Genomic DNA, 24,618 nt, shown 5'->3' on the forward strand with positions numbered 1-24,618 from the left:
CATGTTTGAATTTAATAACATTTCACTCATATCAGGTCTCGGGCAGCTGATTTAGTACCAAATTAAAATAATGGAATTGACTGAAGTGTCCTTCTTTTAAATTTTGTAGAAGAACATTGTAGGAGAAAAAAAAAGGAATAATTACATTCTCATTGAACTTATACAAGAGATCACACCTTTAAACATATTTTCGAGCTGAGACCACAAGTTAAATGGTATTACCAGTCAGGATGTAAAATTATGGATGCCTTGTAAAAATGGAGAAAATCAACAGACCATATTTTAGCACACTGTTGTTAACATTAGTGCAGCACTAATTCATTTTAACAACTGGTATGAAGTAGACTTACATGTAACAAATGTTCGAAGTCAAAATGTCATTCACTAAATACATGGAAAACACTAATTCCAAACATAATCTTGACATTAAGCAGTTATTTTCATGAGGGTTTTACAAGTGCAGCAAATAGGAATCTGTAATTTATATGCCGATTTAATAAAATTGTTTTTTTGTGGAATTGTTGCACCATTAAGTTTAACAATGGAAAAACAGGAAGACATTTACACATTGTAGATATTTTGCTTTTTAATCTTGAGATGTGCCTGGAAAGCACTTTTAAAAATTGAGACCATGCTAGGTTAGAGTACTAATGGGATTACTGGTATAATGATGAGAGCTGTTGGAGGTGAATTATTACAAATGTCAAACAGAACATCTGTTGAATTTAAAAAAAAAAATTCTATCATGGGTGTCCCTAGCTAGGCCAGCACTTATTGCCTATCTCTAATTTTCTTTGAGATGGTGATGAGTTGCCTCCTAGAATTCTTGTGTGTATACGGATATATACATGCCCACAGTGCTGTTAGGAAGAGTTCCAAGATTCTGATCTCGCAACAATGAATGAAATAAAAATCAGGACGGTATCATCTGGCAGGGAACTTGCGGGTGGTAGCATTCGGATGCGTTTGGTGTCTTTGTTTGTCCACATGGTAGAAGTCATTGATTTCGACTATGATGCTAAAGCAGCCTTGTTGAATTGCTGCAGTCCTACTAGTACAACTGTACATTGCTGGAGGAAAGAGAGTGAATGGTGAAAGTAAAGAACACAAGAATTAGGAGCTATCCTAGACAATTCACCCTCTCGAGCATGCTTCACCATTCAAGACGATCATGGCTGTCCCAGCCTCAGTTTCACTTTCCTGTCTCCTCCCTGTAACCCTTTAACCCACTTGTAATAAAAAATATAAAAACTAAAAGAACTACAGATGCTTTCAATCAGGAACAATAACAGAAGTTTGCTGGAAAATCTCAGGTCTGGCGGCATCTGTGAAGAAAACTCGGTTAACATTTCAGGTCCGGTGACTCTTCCTCAGAGCCAGACCTGAAACATTAACTCTAATTTTTCTTCATAGATACTGCCAGACCTGCCGAGCTTTTCCAGCAAACTTGTCTGTTTTTGTAAAAATCTGTTTATCTCCTCCTCAAATTTATTCAATGCCCTCACGCCCACTATACTTTGGGATAGTGAATTCCACAGATCCACAACATTTTGACAAAAGTAATTTCCCCTCATCTGTTTTAATTCTTCCACCGTTTATCCTAAAACTATGAATACTCAATCCAGGATGCCCCACAACGGGAAATATCTCTTCTACATCTAATTTGTCAATTCCCTTTAGCATCTTATATACCTCAGTTAGATTTCTCACCCTTCTGAACTCCGGAGGGTACATGTCTAAATTACTAGATCTCTCCTCTCAAAACAAGCCTTTCATCTCTTGAATTAATTTATTGAACATTCTCTGAACTGATTCAAATGCAACTACATCGTTCCACATGTAAGGGGATCAAATCTGCATGCAGGACTCCAGATACCATCTTGCCAATGCCTTGCACAATTGTAACAACATTTCCCTACTCTTATACTCCATTCCTTTCGCAATAAATGACAAGATTCCACTGGCTTTCCTTATTACCCGCTGTACCTTTTTTTCTTTATAGAATCCCTACTGTGTGGAAACTGGTCCTTTGGCCCAACAAGTCCACATCGACCCTCAGAGCATCCCACCCGGACCCATCCCTGAACACTATGGGACAATTTCCCATGGCCAATCCATCTAGCCTGCACATCTTTAGACTGAGAGAGAAAAATGGAGCACCTGGAAGAAACCCCTGCAAACACAGTGAGAATGTGCAGACTCCACACAGGCAGTCACCCAAGGGTAGAATCAAACCTGGGTCCCTGGCGCTGTGAGGCAGCAGTGCTAACCACTGAGCCATTGTGCCACCTCTTGCATACCAGCTTTCTACAACTCATGCTTGAGGACACCCAGATCCCTCTGCACCAAAGTATTTTGAAGATGGTGGATAGGGTGCTTGTTGAATGTTGTTGGAACTGCACACATCCAGACAAGTGGAGGGCATTCAAGCCCAGTCCTAACTTACGCCATGTAATTGGTAGGCAGAATTTGAAAAATCAAGAAATGAGAGCCCTGTTCTGTATGGATATCAATATGCTAAGTAAAAGTTGTGACACTTTTAAAAAATGGTGTGCCTTTGAGGGACAGAGGCCTCATGGGAAGAGGAGATGACAAATGGGTTCTTCAACCCAACATAAACTACCTGCTTTATTCCATGCAAATGCTTCCTTATTTAACCTTTTTTCTCTCATGTTTGTAATGACCTGATGCCAGTGAAATAAAGATACTGCTTCATGATCTCTGGGCTGTCCCACTACATATGCCTCATGACACACTCCTGTTCCAGTTGATAGGCATCCACAGGACAGGAATCAGTCATAGCAAAAACACTGAATGGCACCTGGTGGTAATCTAATGGATAGTGGAGGAACTGAAACTGACAATATCCATGAGGGAGGCTGAACCTGCTCCAGGAATGTTGGAGGCTCTGGTACTGACAGAGGAATTAGGATCTTTAGGCCAATCTGAGGTACAGGGCTCTTAAATACTAGGGGAGGAAGGAAATGGTAACGTGGTTTGACATTCTACTTGCCAATCAGCAAGTACTTGGAAAGATTTGGACGACGACCTGAAACACTCAAGGAAAACTTGGATTGACAGTTAGTGGCATGACATCCAGGGACCTTGATGTTAGTCAGCAGCATTCACGATGAAACATCTGTGCAGCAAAATCTATAGGAAATACTGGTAAAAGGTACAATTGTTCGAAGAAGTCCACAGCATGCCTGAAAGGTACGAAAAGAGTTTTGAGAGGCAATAAGAACCTCACACAGCCAGAAGTGGTTTTATGAGGAACACAAACTGAAGGGGAGGGCTTGGATTCTGCATATCCAGGTATAGAGAAGTTGTTCAACCATCTTGTCCTCATAGACCCCACCTTCAGATCAACGAAGGTCAGGATACTGAAGGACCGCTTAGCGCAAGTACAAAATCATAGAAACTAGAAGCAGAAGGCCACTCAGCCCTTCACGGCTGCTCTGCCATTCAGGAGAAACAATGTAGATCTTCCACCTCAATGCCATATTTCCGCTTTCTCCTCATATCCTTTGAGGACTTTGAAATCGAAACATTTATCTATCTCTTTGCTGAATACATTGAGTTGGCCTTCCACAAATACTTCGAGGGATGAAATTTTTCCTCATCTCATCCACATGCTGAGACTATTCTCCTGGCTCTTGACTTCCCAACCAGTGAAAACATCCTCTCTGCATATAATCTCTCCAGGATTTTACATGCGAAGGATGGGAATATCCTAGGAGAGTTAAAGCAGCTTATTAGTGAAACTCCAATACCTCTCTTTAAAGCATGGGTTCACAACAATCAAATCATGGGGAAATGTTGGGCTCCTAAGCACAGGGAACAGTCGAGAATCAGGGAGATAGGCCTCAGGCCGATTTCTGCCCAGAAAATGATGATCCAGTCCTTGCTGTCACATCTCCACGATAACGCAAAGGGATGTTATAAAGAGGTGTTGGAATTGGGTCAGGATTGGACACTCTAAAATAAGCCACCCTCAACAAACACGACCATGACCACCACTACAGTCAAGCAGAGACCCTATCCAGTGCAACAGCCTTCCTTTCTCACCAGGTGTTAAATTACTTAGATGTTTCAGTAAGAACAGAGAAGATGGTAAAAGGGTTGGAGGGGAGAGGTGTGGCATTGTTGGTCAAGGACAGTATTACAGTTGCAGAAAGGATGTTTGGGGACTCATCAACTGAGGTAGTATGGGCTGAGGTTAGAAACAGGAAAGGAGAGGTCACCCTGTTGGGACTTTTCTATAGGCCTCCGAATACTTCCAGAGATGTGGAGGAAAGGATAGCAAAGATGATTCTCGATAGGAGAGAGAGAGACAGGGTAGTTGTCATGGGGGACTTCAACTTTCCAAATACTGACTGGGAACACTATAGTTCGAGTACTACAGATGGGTCATTTTTTGTCCAGTGTGTGCAGGAGGGCTTCCTGACACAGTATGTAGATAGGCCAACAAGGGGCGAAGCCACATTAGATTTGGTACTGGGTAATGAGCACGGCCAGGTGTTAGATTTGGAAGTAGGTGAGCATTTTGGTGATAGCGATCACAATTCTGTTGTTTACTTTAGTGATGGAAAGGGATAGGTGCATACCACTGGGCAAGAGTTATAGCTGGGGGAAAGGCAATTACGATGAGATTAGGCAAGATTTAGGGAGCATAGGATGGGCAAGGAAACTGCAGGGGAATGGGCACATTAGAAATGTGGAGCTTATTCAAGGAAAAGCTCCTGTGTGTCCTAGATACGTATGTACCTGTCAGGCAGGGAGGAAGCTGAAGAGCGCGGGAGCCGTGGTTTACGAAGGAGGTGGAATCTCTGGTCAAGAGGAAGAAGGAGGCTTATGTTAGGATGGGATGTGAAGGCTCAGTTAGGGCGCTTGAGGGCTACGAGGTAGCCAGGAAAGACCGAAAGAGAGAGCTCAGAAGAGCCTGGAGGAGACATGAGAAGTTGTTGGCTGTTAGGATCAGGGTAAACCCTAAGGCTTTCTATAGGTATCTAAGGAATAAAAGAATGACGAGAGTAAGATTAGGCCCAATCAAGGACAGTAGTGGGAAGTTGTGTGTGGAGTCAGAGGAGATAGGAGAAGCACTAAATGAATATTTTTTGACACTATTCACTCAAGAAAACGACAATGTTGTCGAGGAGAATACGGAGATACAGGCTACTAGACTAGGTGGGATTGAGGTTCACAAGGAAGAGGTATTAGAAATCCTACAGAGTGTGAAAATAGATAAGACCCCTGGGTCAGATGGGATTTAACCTAGTATCCTCTGGGAAGCCAGGGAGGAGATTGCCGAGCCTTTGGCATTGATCTTTAACTCGCCATTGTCTACAGGAATAGTGCCAGATGACTGGAGGATAGCAAATGTGGTTCCCCTGTTCAAGAAGGGGAGTAGAGACAACCCTGGTAATTATAGGCCAGTGAGCCTTACCTCAGTTGTTGGTAAAGTGTTGGAAAAGGTTATAAGGGATAGGATTTATAATCATCTAGAAAAGAATAAATTGATTAGGGATAGTCAGCACGGTTTTGTGAAGGGCAGGTCGTGCCTCACCAATCTTATGGAGTTCTTTGAGAAGGTGACCAAACAGGTAGATGAGAGTAAACCAGTTGATGTGGTGTATATGGATTTCAGCAAGGCATTCGATAAAGGTTCCCCACAGTAGGCTATTGTACAAAATGCGGAGGAATGGGATTGTGGGAGATATAGCAGTTTGGATCGGAAATTGGCTTGCTGAAAGAAGACAGAGGGTGGTAGTTGATGGGAAATATTCATCCTGGAAACCAGTTACTACTGGTGTACCACAAGGGTCGGTGTTGGGTCCACTGCTGTTGTCATTTTTATAAATGACCTGGATGAGGGCGTAGAAGGATGGTTAGTAAATTTGCAGACGAAACTGAGGTTGGTGGAGTTGTGGACAGTGACGAAGGATGCTGTAGGTTACAGAGAGACATAGATAAGCTGCAGAGCTGGGCTGAGAGGTGGCGAATGGAGTTTAATGCAGACAAGTGTGAGGTGATGCACTTTGGTAGGAGTAACTGGAAAGAAAAGTACTGGGCTAATGTTAAGATTCTTGGTTGTGTAGATGAGCAGAGAGATCTCGGTGTCCATGTACACAGATCCTTGAAAGTTGCCACCCAGGTTGACAGGGCTGTTAAGAAGGTATACGGTGTTTTCGCTTTTATTAGGAGAGGGATCGAGTTCCGGAACCAAGAGGTTATGCTACAGCTGTACAAAACTCTGGTGCGGCCGCACTTGGAGTATTGTGTACAGTTCTGGCCACCGTATTCTAAGGAGGATGTGGAAGCTTTGGAAAGGGTGCAGAGGAGATTTACTAGGATGTTGCCTGGTATGGAGGGAAGGTCTTACGAGGAAAGGCTGAGGGACTTGAGGCTCTTTTCGTTAGAGAGAAGAAGGTTGAGAGGTGACTTAATTGAGACATATAAAATAATCAGAGAGTTAGATAAGGTGGATAGGGAGAGCCTTTTTCCTAGGATGGTGACGGCGAGCACAAGGGGGCATAGCTTTAAATTGAGGGGTGAAAGATATAGGAGAGATGTCAGAGGTAGTTTCTTTACTCAGAGAGTAGTAAGGGAATGGAATGCTTTGCCTGCAACAGTAGTAGATTTGCCAACTTTAAGTGCATTTAAGCCATCATTGGACAAGCATATGGATGCACATGGAATAGTGTCGGTTAGTTGGGCTTCAGATCGGTATGACAGGTCGGCACAACATCGAGGGCCGAAGGGCCTGTACTGTGCTGTAATGTTCTATATTTTATATTCTATACTTGGCCTGTCATGGAGAGCTAGGCCTGAGGTGGGGGACAGTGGGAGTGTTGAGGCTCCTTCAGGAACAGACTCAGTCTTACGTAGAACAATAGGGACTTACCCTAAACGGAAGTGTGAAATTTGACAAAATTAGGTCCACAGAGGATAAACCAGGTGTGGTTGCACTTATGCCATCCATCGAAAAAAATGACCTCTGAGCTTCCACTGATTAAGAGTCAATAGTCTTCACTGTCTCTGGAAGGGTCAACACTAACCAACCCAGGAGTTCAAACAAGGCACAGAAATGCCTGAGGTGCTGGGCAAGGATGAGGGAGCATAACAAAACCATATCTGGCTCTTCCTATCTAGTTTTGCTCTCACACCTAAGTACATCGGTGACACGCTGCTGAATCTTACCCCCCAGTGTCATAGGGAATCACAGGTGGAATGTTGCCTTTGATTGCAGGATGGGCATGGAACTTAGTGTCATTAACGAGAAAGAAATGAGACAACTTATCCTTCCTGACAATCTCCAATGTGAGTAGCAGTTATGATGAAGCAGCACTCCAAGCAATGGAAAAAACCACTGCCCTGACTTGAGTGCAATTTTATAGGCTTGAGTTTGCTTTCTGATATTGATGACCACTTTCGAAACTGACAGAGGTATACTTTGGCCAAAGCATGGAAATGATTTCACCCTAGCATGTGATCCCTTGTAAACAGAGACTTCGAGAGTTCCTTGCAATCAGTTTTATGATCCTTGACCTATTGACTTCACCATGTTCAGGCAGGCCATTCCCACCCTTCGTTAGTAAGGCCTCAACAAAGCCAGAGAGTTGTTTGTGATCAGTTTGTCCTTTCCGGCGTTTCATGTTGGTTTCATAGTGACCAAGAGTGTAACATTGAGAGAAAGATCTTACAGCAGCTCTGCAAGGTCAATAGCATCACCAAAGAGCCAGATCAATGCCTATCATCTGAAGTGTAATGGGTCAGTGAGAACGATTCAACCATACTCTGCATGACCAACTGTATACCTTGCCTCCCAAACGCAAATTTAAGTGAATCAGGTACTTCACAATCGGTTTATGTTTGTCGTAGTATATGTCAATCAACCGCAGGGCTGTTCTATCCGTAATCTCTTCTGTGGGTGATATACCATCCTGACCATCTCTGAGCTCACCATACTTTTTGATGGAGATGGATGAGCTAATGAGTGGATAGTCAAGCATCACACGTGGCAACATCAGGCCTTTGAGATGGTATCCAAGAGGATCGAGAGAAAAAGAATCTGTATTGTTCCTTTTCTCACACTGTATTCATTGCAATTCTTATTTAATCACTTATTGTGCTGCTCACAGTTTAACACTTTTTGACAAATAGCTTTAACTAAGTTGTATTGTTTGTTAACCACAACCAATTGTTTTCAACTCACTATTCTCTCAAGTTAGATGATGATGCTGCTAGTATATTGAAGACAACTGAAGCAGAATTCACAAAAGACATTGTTAAAGCTGCAGAGAGGTAGTCTTAACATATTAAAGGATAATTTATGAAATGGTAGGTGGTGAGTGGTGGAAGGGTGCTTTAAACTTGCCATCACCTTTGGGGTCCAAACCTGCCTCAAGATGCAGATCCCAATGTAAACTGAAGAGGTGAAGAAACAGGAGGGTACCACACATGTCCCAGCGAAACACTATATTTAAAATGACTGAATTTAGCACATAAGTAAACATGTGTCTTGAAATGGTGTCAATGATTCACCTTAGAATCATAGCTATTAAATAGTCCTTCCCATTCCTCTCCACACACATTGTAAATTACACAGAATTAAAGAATTGTCGCAGAACGTGGGAGAACAGAACAAATAACAAAACATACAACCATACATAATGCTGTATAGGCATTTTTCTTTGTGGAACTATTCCCCTAGTTCACTAAACCTCCTGAAAATATAAAGCACTTGATGTAACAGCAACATAACAAACTGTACCAGGAGTAAACCCCCTTAAGCCTCCTGCATCATTCAAGATAATGATTTATCTTTTGTCAGAACTTCGCTTTTCCGCTGTATTCTTCAATTCCATTAATGCCCAAAAATCTGTGGATAACAAAGTGTGGAGCTAGATGAACACAGCAGGCCAAGCAGCACCTTAAGAACACAAAAGCCGACATTTCGGGCCTAGACCCTTCAACGGAACAAGGGGAGGAATATACTTAAATGACGGAGCATCCACAGCAGCCTAGGGTAAGAATTCCAAAGATTCACTATCCTTGGAGGGAACAAACTTGGCTTATTTGAAATTAAAGCACTATGTAGTTCTGGACTTTCAAGTCAAAAGGAAAAACACATACTTTCTGACACGTTCCCTTGCAAGCCAAGTTGCATTAATGCAAGTTGCTGTTAGCAAAGGCAACCATATGTGTGTTCTTCCCAGCAGGAGTCAATGAATTAATTTCCCAGGTAATCTGCTGCCAGTTCTCGCACCTCTTAATGCCATTCCTAACTCAACATCAATCAGAAGTCAAACAGGGCACTCCCTGGTCTGTGTGATGGAGTATGTGTGTGCTTTTGCCATCTGTACAGCTGAATACCAGTGCTCCCGGAGTCAGCACAATTAGTTGTCAATATAATAAAAAGTTGCCAAAAAAAGTTAGCTCTTGGGGAAAAAAAGCACAACTTAAAACAAGATTCTCCTCAAAAATGTTAAACTAGGACATCTGTTAAAAGTTCATATTGTAGCATATGAAACATGATGTTTGACCATTGCATGTCAGGAGGTATAACATTTAATTAATTTCTGTTTTGCCATTAATAACAATATTTATCATGAGGAAACTTAATATGCTGCAAAAAGAATGAATGAGTTTGTACTACACCAAGTATTCATTTAGATAGTTTCTAACAAATCCATAAGATATATTCAGGGGAAAATCATTTCTTAACCACAAATATTTAAATACAACAAAAAAAGCAGAGTTTTCATGAAGGTACAACAACTTCCAACAGCAGTGGTTTTCTTTTGTCATGTAGGTAGAAAACCTGGAATGCATTGCCAGGGGAGGTGGTAGACGCAGATATGACAGCAAAGTCTAAAAAGCGTTCAGGCAGACACTTGAGCAGGCAGGGAATAGTGGGATACAGACCATGCTCCGCAGATTGGATTAGTTTAGAATGGCATTAGAGTTAGCGCAGTCATGGTGGGCCAAAAGCTGCACTGTTCTATATTCTATGTAAGGGATCATATTAGTTTTGAAACCATAGAAAACATACTCCAAAAAAAAAGACGGTGATACCAGCAATTAGCTTTCATCAAAAGAAAATGGGGAACGATAGAGTTGCAGAGAAAAGGAAACTTTTACAAGTGGTAAGTGAACTTTTAAATGAATTTGTGAGGCTGGATGAACACAGCAGACCCAGCAGCATCTCAGGAGCACAAAAGCTGACGTTTCGGGCCTAGACCCTTCATCAGAGGGTCTAGGCCCGAAACGTCAGCTTTTGTGCTCCTGAGATGCTGCTGGGCCTGCTGTGTTCATCCAGCCTCACATTTCATTATCTTGGATTCTCCAGCATCTGCAGTTCCCATTATCACTTTTAAGTGAATTTGCTTGTTTATACAAGGTTACATTAGCACTTTTACAACACAATTTTTGTTTCATAAATGTTCCATGATGGAAGCCATTTATTATGATCAACAACAAATCACAAACCAAATACAAGCTTCTAAAAACAGGATGATATAATTATAAGTGATATTTACCTGAATTATTAGGTTCGATCTTGGTCAAAGACAGTGTGTTAATTATGTGTTGCATTACTAATATGCAAACAGGTAATTAAGAAGTACAAAGTAATTGTGAACCTCCAGAACATTGATCAATTTTTCACTCATGTAGTCACTAGTTGTGAATGCTCCCATTTATTGTCCCGGTTTAATAGTCTAGTGAAGTGGCAACTAGCTGGCCTTTTGAACTGCCGCAGCCTACAGTTCTATTAGGAAGGAAATCTCAAGATTTTTGTCTGTTGAAGGAGCTTGAGCAAGTTGTTGCTGTAAATTTTATTGATGTAGACATTGCAACCACTTGGATCAGAGGTGGAGGAGTGAATGTTTAAGGTGATAGATAAACTGCCCACCAAACAAGGGGTAAGGGAGAAGAGCTTCATCTTATTTTAGTCATTTTTCCCTTATCATTAGCTTTACTTTCCTCCTTTCCCAACTCAAGTTGGGGTTAGAAAGGTACAGACACAGAAGCATTAAAATGTAACCCCAACTAAGGTGACCATTCTTCTCTTGAGTCAACATACTTTAAGTCAATTTCTAATTTTAAAATTCTTAATCTCGTACAATTTATTGAGGCTTCTGATAGGATTTTTTTTGAAAAAACAAACCAGTTTTTTCTCCACTTTGCTACAGGCATCAGAGACGATGATGCCTGGCCTGCTGTGTTCATCCACGTCTACACCTTGTTATCTCAGACTCTAGCATCGGCAGTACCTACTATCTCGGAATCAAACCTTTGACATCTTTGTCTATACAGCTCAGTCAAATGTTGAATTTACCAACTGAGTGACGAGAAAATGTCAAATGAGTAAAAAAATTTGTATTTTTGCCTCTGAACAGGTTTGTAACACTGAAAGTCAAGCGGCAGACAAAAGTACCATCAAGGAATGCTCTGCACTCTTTAAAAAAAATGAAGAGAGTTTTGTAAATTAATTCAAAGTCTTATTCTGGAGCAACTTACAATTTTGCTAGAATTTGCAAAAATTGTGAAATTACATCGTTCATTCTGGCATTTTGTGCTACAGAAACAAAATCTTATTAAGCACAGACAGACCATTGTTAAAATTCAAAGGAAATGGACCACAGGTTTACAGGAAACATTCCAGTCAGCTTCCTCACTTTTGATAAATTCATGTTCTTTACTGAAATTGAAAAGGAAATTGTAAACAAAAAGGCATAAAAAAATAAATTAGCGACTCATTGCTATTCCTTTTCCCTTCCTAGATTAATAGGATATCTGTCATTATTCATTAATGAATCATCTTCCTGCTATTAAGCAATCAGTTGAATAGTGGAAGATATAATCTAACTGTGAAAAGACATGAACACTAGTTACTACATTTTAAGTTCAGAGTACAACCGTTTTACCTGCTGAGCTTCCTTCCCTATTAAATGAGCTTAGGCCCTTAGAGTTAAATTTGAGCTTTTAATGAGACAGTTTGACTAATTCTTTGCAGCATTATTTTATGCTTGGGAATACATACTGAACACAATCTAAATGTCACAAATCCAGGGAAAGATACCGAAAAGTATATATCTTCAAGTAGTAAACAAGTTTGTCATTTTGCATCAAATCAATTTGCAGGAGCCTCCTCCTGCCCCTTCACACATATACCCTTCATTGCCATTATTAATGAAACTGAGTCTACTTGTCCAATACTGATTAGCATATCACATGCATAACATTCTTAAAAACAGTTAGCTTGAAATACTCAGGCAACACAATTCTTTGCTTCATATTTTTTGTGCACTTGGAAAGAAATTTGAACACTCAACAGAATGGGAAACATAATTAAACTACTTTCATTGTGGTCAAAAACTATTTAAGACAGGAGAATCATTTTCTGTTGAATTTATGGAAGCTGTTCCCACTTATGGAAGCCTATGCTAATAAAACTCAGAACAGTGTCCAACATTACATGTGATTCCGCAACTGGACAATTTTTGACTATGATCCTGAATGTGTGAAGAATTATACTAACGACAAATTTAGGATGGTTAGTCAAGCTTGCACTGCAGCATTTGTGCTTGTACTGGAAGCTACATATATTATCATGTAGGCCTTATTCTTTGCCAACAGGCTTAAACAATTCATGCACAGCACCAATTTTAACTAAACAAAATAGTTAACAGCCATTCATTGGTCCATTTCTTAGGGCAAAGCCCTGACTATATTCAATCTGAATCTTTAAATATTAAACCAAAGCCTGGCAGGTAACAGACAGTCAATAGTCACTGGTGCACTCTCCTTGGCAAAAACTATTATCCGGAGTCAACTTGCTAATCGATCAGCGCTCTCTTATCATACAGTATCAATGTTAGTTTTCCCCTTAAAAATTCAGTAGGTATTTTTACTCAATTTGTTCAGAGATCTCATTTCTGGAGTAGGTACAAATTGAACCCAGGCCTTCTGGCTCAGAGACAGGAATACTACCACTGTGCCACAGGAGCTCTTTCCCTTGAATTGGTATGCTTGCTAATTGTCCTGGCAAGTTCGAGACAAAAGCTTTGACAAAATGCGCCCGTTTTCTAAAAATAAAATCAATACAATAGAAAACTGTTTTGTAAGGAAGGCAGGCATGGTCTGATAATTGGCTACATGCTGACATCCTTACCAGGCCATACATTCATCAAGGAGATACATCTGTCTTATGTGACTGGGCTGCATTCTCTAGATTCTTTGATTAGGAAGTCCATAAAAATAAGCTTCCAGTAGTCTTAAAAATCCTACGTGTCAGTTGCAATTTCATTCAGCTTTTTATAGCCAACATTATTTTTAAATTCAAAAAAATATTTAAAAATGGAAAACCGCAAAAGGTTTCATACTTCAACAGAAGTCTTGATATCATAGAAAAATCACAGAAGCCCTACAGTGTGGAAAGAGGGCATTCAGCCCATCAAGCCTGGACTGACCCTCTGAGGAACATTCCACTCAAACTGAGCACCCCACTCCATCCCATCCTATCCCATCTCCCATGGTTCATCCACCTAACTGGCACATCCCTGGGCATTATGATGCAATTTAGTACCACCAATTCACCTAACCAGCACATTTTTGGACTCTGGGAAGAAACAGGAGCACCCGCTAGAAACCCAAGCAGACACAAGGAGAACCTGCAGACTCCACACAGCTGCCCCAAGGGTGGAATCAAATCCAAGCCCCTGCTTGTGAGGCAGCAGTGCTAACTAATGAGCCACCCTGCCAAATATTTTTTTGTTCATGGTGTTAATTAGCTGGAAAGACTGCTGATGAGTTGATTAGTGCTGTGACTTTTAAAAATCAAAAATTTACTCAAGTTGTTCCAAAATAACCTGGACGGAGCAATAGTCAGTGATACTGGGAACTGCAGATGCTGGAGAATCCAAGATAATAAAATGTGAGGCTGGATGAACACAGCAGGCCAAGCAGAATCTCAGGAGCACAAAAGCTGACGTTTCGGGCCTAGACCCTTCATCAGAGAGGAGCAATAGTCAGATGTTTGCCATTAGATTGGCTGAGGTCAAGTTGCCTCTAGCTAGCGAGTGTGTGGCTCAAAAAGTTATTAATAGCCATCAGGCTACAGAATCCAGATTCTCAGGTTATCAATGAGTTCCAATCTTGAATATGTTCACACATCGCTTTATACACAGTCAGAACAAAATACAGTACAACATAAAATAGCTGCAAGTATCTGAAAATATCAGATGTATAAAACAATATTTGTATAGCCTCTATGGGATCTCGTTTATAAGTACCAGCATTTATAAGTCAGATGCTCGTAAATTGCAATTGTGTCTAATCATAGGTCACTAATTTAATCAAATTAGTAGGACTCTTCTAGTGCAAAAGTAGCTTCTTTACTTCCGAGTCCAGACACCTGGGTTCAAGTCCCACCTACTTCAGATGTGCGTGAACAGGAAGACAAAGAAAACAAATTAAGTTAGTTGCTAAAACAAAATAGAAAGTAATGTCACCACAGTCTTCAAAGTCCATCGTGCTGCTTGCTCATAACAGGCAGATGGCTGATGTTGGTTTAACCCAAGGTCAACACACCTCAGGCGAGGGGAGAGGTTGAGAAGGAACGACCTTCCTGGTAACCTCAGCCAGTAAAAGAATTGAACCCGCACTGCTGATGTCACCCTGCAGCACAAACCAGCCATCTAATCAACTGAGCTAACGAAGTAATAAAATTGAGTGAGGTGGTTGCAGTTTAGTATGAACATAACAGTAACAATAATCGTGTTAATTGAGCATTTTTATTACAATTAATGGAACACTCTGCGAGGCCACACCTGTGGACAGGAACAAAGGTGTAATGTTTCAGGGCAATGACCTGTTGTTCTCCATGCATATTGCTTGACTGCTTGAGCTGTTTCCATCATCTTCTGATTTAATTGTAAATTTCCAGCATATACAGTGTCTCACCTTTTCTTTTAAAACTAAACTAATGTTTTAGCGATATAGGTTTTCTTTTAAACAGTACATTGAAACGAATAGCTGGAAAGACAGTCTGCAAGTTCAAGGAATAAAAGAGGAAAAAGATATATAGTTACTGACTAGTTCCAAATATTGTTGCCACTAAATATGGTCATTAACACATACAGAATGCCCTAAACCTATGAAGGATCATTCATGAAAACAAGCAATATGCAAGAACTGTAACTAAGCAGTATAAAGTCTGACTCACCTTTGATTATTCAACATATCCCTATAAAAGCTAATTAATCGAGGTTGACTGGAAAAGGCACAATAAAAAGAAAGATGCTTTTCATCAGGAAAATGAGTTCATACTCTATTAATGTGGGATGGATTTACCCTAAAGGGAATGCCGTACAATATCAGATGATGTTGCAACAATCCATTCTGACACAGCAAATTTAAAATTAAAAGAAACAGTAAAGTTTTCAAATTTTATAAAAATAATTAGGAATACTCAATAACATACACCAGAGGCTCTGCAGGATTCTGGTTAAAATCACTACTCGACAGATAATTGAAATTGCGCAATGGAAATCAGATACTAACAAACAGTGGTAACAACATGAAAACATTATCTTCTCCTTAGAAATTTATACTGTTTCTCGAGTGAGCCCTGATCAACCAGTTTGTTTTTGTTTTATGGAGAATGTCAGCATAGTCTAGGCAATAGTACTTAATAAGTTATTACTAATGGTCAATTAGCTATACATATTGTAAAAGAGATATTAATTATTTTCCCAGTTGTCTCTTCATTATTTAATCTGTCACATGAGATACAAGCCATCAAAGATGACTATCAGCTTATTGCTTTCTTGTTTTCATTACCAACAACAGTGAAAGAACAGCAGTATCGTTCCAAGTCAGAATGTTGTATGACTTGGAGGGAAGTCTGTAGATGCTGGTGCTCCCATGTGTGTATCCTTCTAAATGACAGAGATCATAAGTTTGGAAGGTTCTGTCAAAAGAATAACAATAGTTTATTGCTAACAAATTCATGCTGATTTTTCTTAATTGGCCCGCATTTGCCCAAAAGACTGTTGCATTTTATTCCATTTGTTATGTTAAAACGTTAAACTGACAAGCCTGTAATTGCTAGGCTTACTATTTTGAATGAGGGTGTAATATTTGGAATTCTCTAGTCCTCTGGCAGAGCCTCTGTAATTTCTGTTTTTGTTTCAGATTTCTGGCATCTGCGGTTCTGATTTATTCTTTTTACATTTTTCTTTATTTGTATCCAGAAGTGTTCATACACACGAGTGAACCTTTTTCTCCCTCATCACCAAATCACCTGATGTATTTTATCCTTCTTTTAGCCACCACCAGTAAATCACCAGTGTTCCCCAACTGGCTAATTTATGTACAAAGCCAGTTAAGGGCAATGCAGGCTATAAAAGTGAAGAGAGCGGGAGGCAGGCTAAATCAAAATGGAATTAAAAGTGGTTTATTCTTCAAGGCAGCCTATTGTTCGGTTTTGCTTGTCAACCTTTGATTCCAATTTATCTGAGCCCAATCTATTCTCATACATTTGAAGTCAGCTCTCCCCCAATTAATTATTTCCACTCAGTGTCACTCCTGGTCTTTTTCCATAGCCATTGGCCCCTTGAATGAGACTCTACCTTATCTATTTGTGGCAACATATTCCTAAGGATCAGGTTCCACAATGCCTACTTTTTCATTGCACTGGAAAAAACCTCCCCTGAAGACACAGGAGGAATTTGTATCCCTCCCTTATATCCCAAGCTGTATCCAGACAAAGCTCCCAATCATAACTATTCTATAACTCTTAAACTTTCCAAATTTTCTAGAAAATTTGTTTCACTACATCTTTCCCACTTGTTATTGGTCTCCAGACTGCACAGTGATGCAATTAACATTGTTCAGTTCTGCAGCCCTATCGAAATAGATTCTGTCCATGATGCCTTTGAGATATCCTCTTTCGCCAAAATTGCACTGCTCTTTACTATCAATAACTTTAACTTGCTATATTTCCTTCCTTTTTTCCCCCCAAGCACCTTGTATTTAAGAATCAGTTGTACGCTCTCAAGCCAGGCCTTTCTTACAGCCACATCATCCTACTTCCATGCAGTCTGGAGCTTAGCAATCTTGTTAACCATACTTTGCACATTCACATACGAGCACAATAATGCTAATTTCGACATCGCTCCTTTCCATCCTACCCTGATCCAATTTAATATCTCACTATTTACTCTTCAAGTACTCTATCTCCTAATTTTCTCTGAACCTCTTGTTCGTCTTCAGTATTAGCAGTCCGTCCCAGTGCTTCACCAAGCTGGTTTAAATCTATCCTGCCAGCACAAGCAAAAATCAGTCCCAGCTGTTTAAGTGAAAATTTGTCCGGCCTGTAAGAGATCCATCTCTCTCAAAACCTGTTCCAATGATCCAGGAATCTAATGCGTGGCTCCCTGCATCATTTCGACAACCACACATTATCTGCTTTATCATTATATTCAATGTTCTCTTGATATTTTCTTGTTGGATTTCCTAATTTGTTCCCAAAATTCTGACTGCTGGACTGTGTCTTTCTTGCTATATAGGTCAGAGCTGACTAGCATAAGCCATGACCCCCAGCTGTTAACAGGCACCACTGAAGTTCTCCTATGGCAAGTGATGCCCTTGACCTTGCCATTAAGAAGGCAACGTACCATCCTGATGTCATTTCCCTGCCCATAGAAACAGCTGCCTGGTCCCCTAACCATTGAATCTCAATTACTACTGTTCTTCTAGTTTTCTTCATACTCTCCATATAATTGGACCAGCCAAGGGGCCACAAACATGGCTCTGACTGTACTCCCCAGGTAAATGATTACTTTCAGCAGTATTGGTTGCATAATGACAGTCACTCGAAAGAAACCTTAATACGACCAGTCTCTTCATTCTTGATTAGCTACTGTCAGTTATTTCATCTCTCGTGCATATCTTTAAATTGAGACATAGAAATGATGAAAATACTTGCAGGACAAAGCCATTTGACCCTTCAAGCCTGCATCACCATTCAATATGATCATGCAATCTCAGTATCCCACTCCTGCTTTCTTTCCATACTCCTCGATCCCTTTAGCCACAAGGGCCAGATCCAGTTCCATCTTGGTTGGGTCTACAAAATCATGAGGGGTATAGACAGGGTGGATAGCAAAAAGCTTTTTCCCCAGAGCGCGGGACTCAATTACTAGGGGTCATGAGTTCAAAGTGAGAGGAGGTAAGTTTAAGGGAGATGCATGTGGAAAGTTCTTTACACATAGGGTGGTGGGTGCCTGGAACGCGTTGCCAGTGGAGGTGGTAGACGCAGACACATTAGCGTCTTTTAAGATATATTTGGACAGGTACATGGATGGGCTGGAAGCAAATGGACACAGACCGTTAGAAATTAGATGACAAGTTAGACAGAGGATCTTGATCGGCGCAGACTTGAAGGGCCGAAGGGCCTGTTCCTGTGCTGTAGGTTTCTTTGTTCATCTTGAATATATCAAATAAACTGGCTTCAACAGCTTCCTATGGGAGAGAATTCCACAGGGTCATGACTCTAAGTGAAGAAATTCTTCCTCACCTCAGTGCTGAATGGCTTACCTCTTGTTCTTAGACCATAATCCAGTTTTGGACTTCCCCAATATCAGGAACATTCTTCCTGTGTCTAGCCTGTCCAGTCCCAACAGAACTTTATGTTTCTATGAGATCCTTCCCCCATCATTCTGCTAAACTGAAGTGAGTACAAGCCCAGTTGATCCAGTCTTTCTTCATAAGTCAGTCTTGTCATTCCAGGAATTGGTCTGCTAAACCTTCACTAGATTCCCTCAATAGCAAGAACATCCTTCCACAGACTAGGAATCAAAATTATACACAATGCTCAAGGCGTGGCCTTACCAAGCCCTGTATAACATCTCTGGTCCAATATTCAAATCCTCTCACTGTTAAGGGCAGTATGCCTTAGGCTTTCCTCACCACCCACTGCACATGCATGCCTACCTTCAGAAACTGTTCCACCATTGCACACAGATCTCATTGCACTTCACCTTTTCTTAAACTGCCACCATTCAGATAATAATCTGCCTTCCTGATTTGACACCAAGGTTAATAACATCATGTCTATCCACATTATTCTCCCTTTGCCCACACAGCCAGTCTGTCTAAGTCACAGGTTGAGGGGCAACATATCTATCAGCATATTATCCACATGACAGTCAACTTGGTAGATGTGCTTCAGTGACCTCAGCTGCAGTTTAAGCTTTGAAATTCATACCCCAAGCTATTGCAGCTGGTGACATTTCCTGCCTACACAGTTATTCATAGCTCAGGAAGTGACCTGGATTTTCCTCATGGAGCTGGGGAACCAGATAATGTGCACTCTAAGAATGCCTTATTATTCCTCTTATTATGAGATCATGAAATTAAGTACTTATGTAATTGAAAGTCCATTGCTGATGTCACATGTACAGGGAGGTTAACTTTTATTTCAATATTATCTGAAAACTTAATTTACTGAAAATTTTCAAATGCTGTGTGTTACTATGGGGACAGGAGTAGCACATTCAACCTTCCCAGTCTGCTCCAGCATTTGTTATAAGCATAGCTGATCAAACACTTCAAAGCCTTTTATCCAAGCTATCTCCATAACCACTTATGCCATTTGTGATTGGTATCGACCAACCTCTACTTTAACTACACTCTGGGGTAGAGAATTCCATAGTTTCAACAGTCCGAGTGAAAAACATTTGTTTTCCTCTGTCCTAGATGGCATTCGCCTGATTTTTAAACTATGTCCTCTAGTTTTAGACTTCCCACCTAGAGGGAACCGGTTACCTGCATCTATCCTTAAGTATTTTGTAGTTTTACATAAGATCACTTATCATTGTGCAAAAATTTAGTGGAAACAGGACTAGTATGACTAATCTCTCTGCATAGGAAAGCTCTGCCATCCTGGAACAACTCTGATGAATCTCTGTCGCACTCTCTCTATGGCAATAATAACTTTTCTCAAATAAAGAGACGAAAACTTAACTCAGTACTCTAGTGCGGTCTAACCAAGCTTCTGTACAACTGAGGCATGACATCACCACTTCTGTACTCAAATAGTCTTGTGATAAAGGCTAACATTCCATTAGCCTTCCTAATAGCTTCGTGACCTCAGGTTAACCTTCACTGACTTATTTATAAGGACACCCAATCCCTAATCATATCTACACATGCCAGCCAGTTAAGAAATACACTGCGCATCTGTTCTTCCTACCAAAGTGGGTAAATGATTATTTTTTAAACAATATATTCCATCTGCAATGTTATTGCATAAGAATTAAGTCAGTCTAAAGCCGAATGAAACCATTTCACATCTTCCTTACAACACAAACTCCTATTTAATTTTCTATCATCTGCAAATGTGGAAATATTACATTTGGTCCCAACATCCAAATCATAGTGAACATTAGGGCCAAAGTATTGACCCTAATGGACTGTTCAATCATAATATGTCAACATGAGAGTGTCACATTTATTTCTATTTCCTGTCTATTAGGCAATCCTTAATTTATGCCAATACAATACCTCGTATCTAGATATAATGGGAACTGCAGATGTTGGAGAATCTGAGGTAACAAAGTGTTGAGCTGGATGAACACAGCAAGTCAGGCAGCATCTTAGGACCACAAAAGCTGACGTTTCAGGCCGTCAGCTTTTGTGGTCCTAAGATGCTGCCTGACCTGCTGTGTTCATCCAGCTCAACACTTTGTTACCTCACATCTCACGTGCTTTAATTCTGCTAACCAACCTCCCGTAGGGGGCCTGATCAAAAGATTTCTGAAATTCCAAAAATATTACATCCAGTGATGCCATTTTATTTAGTTAATAACAGCCTCTAAAAACCCTAAGAAGTTTGTCAAAAAGGACTTCCTATTCGCAAATCCATATTGATCAAACACAATCAGATCATTTTTATCCAGGTGTCCATTTATCAAGTTTTTAAAAAATTCCTTCTAGTATTTTCCCTATTACTGTTGCAAGGGTGATAGGTCTATAATTCCAAGTTTTTTCACCTTGCTCCTTTCTTCAATAGAGAGGTGACATTTGCAAGCTTCCACAATGCAGAAATCATTCAAGAAACAGGGGAATTTTGGAAGATAATTACCAATGCATCAGCTATCTCCAAAGCCACTTCTCTGAATACACTGGAATGCAGACCATTAGGGCGTGGGACTTATCAATTTTCAACCTCACTAATTTCTGCATAACAACTTTCTCATTGATGCTAATTTCTTTCAATTCCTCATTTCCCCTCGTCACTTGGGTATCTAATTCTGGGAGATTTCTGGTATCTTTCTCAGTGTAAACAGGCACAAAGAAATCACTTAGTTTCTCTGCGACTTCTCTGTTTCCCATCACAAAATTGTCTAAATTAGTCAAATCATACATTTATCTCCTAAATCTAGTTACTACATCGAGAATTGATTGTGATTTTGGTAAAGATCGGTTCTGCAATTACTGATACAGCTGCACTAGTATCAACCTCCATTAGAACTGGATGACTATTTAACTAGATATTTATTTTGATTGGTTCTGGTTTGGATGTGGCTAAGCAATTTAACTGTTCAAAATTGGCTATAAGAGGGCTTCCAGGGTGTGCACTCAGTCAACAGGCTCTCTTAACCAGCTCATGTCCAGCGGGACTCTTTTGCTGTCTTGAGTCAGCTACCAGCACCAAGAACAATAGCCTGCCTGCCCAGATCCTCAAGAACATTTTGACTGTTTGGTTGAGGTTTGGCTTGTTTGTGGTTTTTGCTGTGGAGTCCTTCTGTTCAGGATATGTCCTGAGTGAGGCTAAGCAATTGCCTTCACTCAAGTGGTGTTCCCCAAGCTCACCCAAGGGTTTCCACTTCTGTCAGAATACCTTTTAACTCAAACTCCACTTGCTACATTTTCTAATGACAAAGCCAGTTGTAGTCCTTGTTTGAAGTCCAGTTGGGCTTCAGCTTGTAGGCGCTTTTGCATGATTTCATCATCAAGCCTACATACTAAACAACTTCTCAGCATCTCACACAGGCTAAACCAAAATCACATGCCTCTGCCAGTTGTCCCCGTAAAAAATCTTGATACAGATTCCTCTGGTTCTTCAATGCTGATTAAAACCTATAGCATCTCAGAATCAGAGGAGGCTTGAGGTTGTATTATTCGTTGGCTGAGTCTATCTACTCTTCGAGAATTGCATAGTGCTGACCAGATATTCTAAATTAATCTCCTGCTGTTCTCATCATTTATGCTGTTGCTCTCACTCTGTTGCCCGGTACCGGTTTTGCTCTTCATACTGTCAGTTTTCTAACTACTAAAATTAACACTTCAACATTTCTCTACAATAAATTTAATCTGCCATGCTCTAGCATATTTCTGTTTATGCCTTGATTTTATTTCTATTCTCTTCATTGTTTGCTACATTTACAAGCTGTTACAACCTACAACTTTTGAAACTGTCTCCTATACCTACGTCCAGGTCATTGGTATATTCAAAAGGAAACTCCTCAGTTCGCTCGCACCCAAAGGGGATTTTATCAAAAGAAGGAAACTAAGCGTATTGAAAAAACATTACGTTTAAATCAGTCTCAGGCCAAAAATAGATATTAGGATGGTGCTCCAATAGCCTGGTTCAGTTCCCATTATTCCATTACAAAGCCAAGTCATTAGCCGAATAACCAGACTTCACTGCTGAGACAGCCTTTACTCTTCAAGTGTATACCACAAAAGGTATATTATTAAATAGGTTATAAATCCAGGCAGATCACGGTCTAAGTGATGTGGAAGAATTAATTCTATCACACTGGTGTAATTCTGCAACATCTCTCAGTAAGTGTCACAGAGTCATAGAGCTGTATGGCACGGAAACAGACCCTTCAGTCCAACTTGTCCATGCCAACCAGATATTCTACAGTAATCTTTGTCCCACTTGCCAGCATTTGGCCTATATCCCTTTAAACCCTTCCTATTCCAATATCCATCCAGATGACTTTTAAATGTTGTAAATGCAACAGTATCCACCACCTTTTCTGACAGCTCATTCCATTTCTGCACTAGCCTCTACCTCTTAGGTCCTTTTTTAAAAATCTTTCCCTTCTCACCTTAAACCTATGCCTTCTAGTTTTGAACTCCCCTACCCTGGGGAAAAGACCTTGGCTATTCACCCTATCCATGCCCTTCATGACTTTATAGTGACAAATGTTTCAACCACATCTGATTAGTTTCATTTCATATAATACCTCACGGATAACTAACAATATCTGGTGAAAAAGTGGAACGTAGGAAGACCATATTTGGATGACTAAGTGCTAAGAACTTGTAATGCCAAGTGACAAACCTACATTCATTCCGAGCAGCAACCACATTTTTCACTTACTACAGTATCCATCAGCTTCAAAATTCCATGACATAAAAAAAAGTGGTGAATGTCTACATGGGTTCTTCCACTGTCACCTAGGTAGTGGTGTTCCAGAAATCCTAGAAAATAACACCAAATTGTTCACACTGTTTCTGGTGTTTCTATGCTCTTCTGCCAAAGTTAAAGCTGGCAAGTGGGAGAGCTCTCATGGAACTTCACCTGTGTCATTAATGATTGGAAACGTAACAGAATTTTGATCAGTTTTTATTGTGGTCACCTTTTTCAAGCAAGTACTGGCAAGAGTTTTGTGTGCCATATGGTAAATAAAACAGCTTCTGCAAATTAGCCTGCCAATATTGCAACCTGACCCTCCACTTCCTTTTGGAGTATCTCTGTATTTCTGTATTTGAACTCCTCAGCATGATGACACCTAACATTGCAGTATTTCTTTTTCTTGCATCCATACATTTGGCAAAGAGATAACAGAACTGAAGAAAGAAATTAAAATATTTTACATTTATCTCAGATTTTAAGTTAAAAAGGAACAGATTCCATTCAAATTAGTCATAATTTGCTGTTCAATATGTTCATTGTAACAGAATGCTGTAAAATTGGACTTGGAAAATAAATTCAATATAAGCAACAAGATTCGGGGATATTAACAAGCCTGTTGCATTTCATTGTAGGATGTCCAATTGTTATAACATGAAGACAAACAGCCAAATGAAATCAGCTTCCCTATTCCTGTATTCACAACACTGTGAAATTAAAACAAAACAGTATCAAAATTGACCCCAGTGGTGCTTGATTTCTTTGAATAACCCGTCACAGAGTATGACTATCCAATACCAGGCACCAGGTTGACTGCTTAAAACAAAAGAATTACCAAAGTTATTATTAATATATTAGCTTTAGATGAACAAAATTAAACAAGGTAATCTAATTAACATCTATTATTTTAAACCTAATCTTCTTTGATTCAAGCCCCCACTCGCAAAAGGACAAACACAGTTAAGGGATAAATTAAAAGAAAAATGAGAGAGATGTAACCGCCCAGTTCACTTAAGCAGCTTCCACAATGTGAAGAATCGTCGGGCACACAGAGTTGTATCTGTCCTGGTTTCTGATGATACTGGTTAATGAAGATAGCTTCCAGTAGGCTCAGAGGAATATTCATTTAATTCTTACAAGTGAGACCCTATTCTCCGAATTTTCAATAAGTCGATAAA

General features: G+C 40.1%; 1 protein-coding gene across 1 annotated transcript in view; it reads right to left on the reverse strand.

Annotated features, from left to right (window-relative positions):
* rbks (ribokinase) overlaps nt 1-24,618 on the reverse strand; it is a 143,918-nt gene that overhangs the window by 100,613 nt on the left and 18,687 nt on the right. The gene's annotated exons all lie outside the window — the stretch shown is intronic.

The sequence above is a fragment of the Stegostoma tigrinum genome, chromosome 4 (assembly GCF_030684315.1).
Source record: "Stegostoma tigrinum isolate sSteTig4 chromosome 4, sSteTig4.hap1, whole genome shotgun sequence".
Classification (NCBI taxonomy): Eukaryota; Metazoa; Chordata; class Chondrichthyes; order Orectolobiformes; family Stegostomatidae; genus Stegostoma; species Stegostoma tigrinum.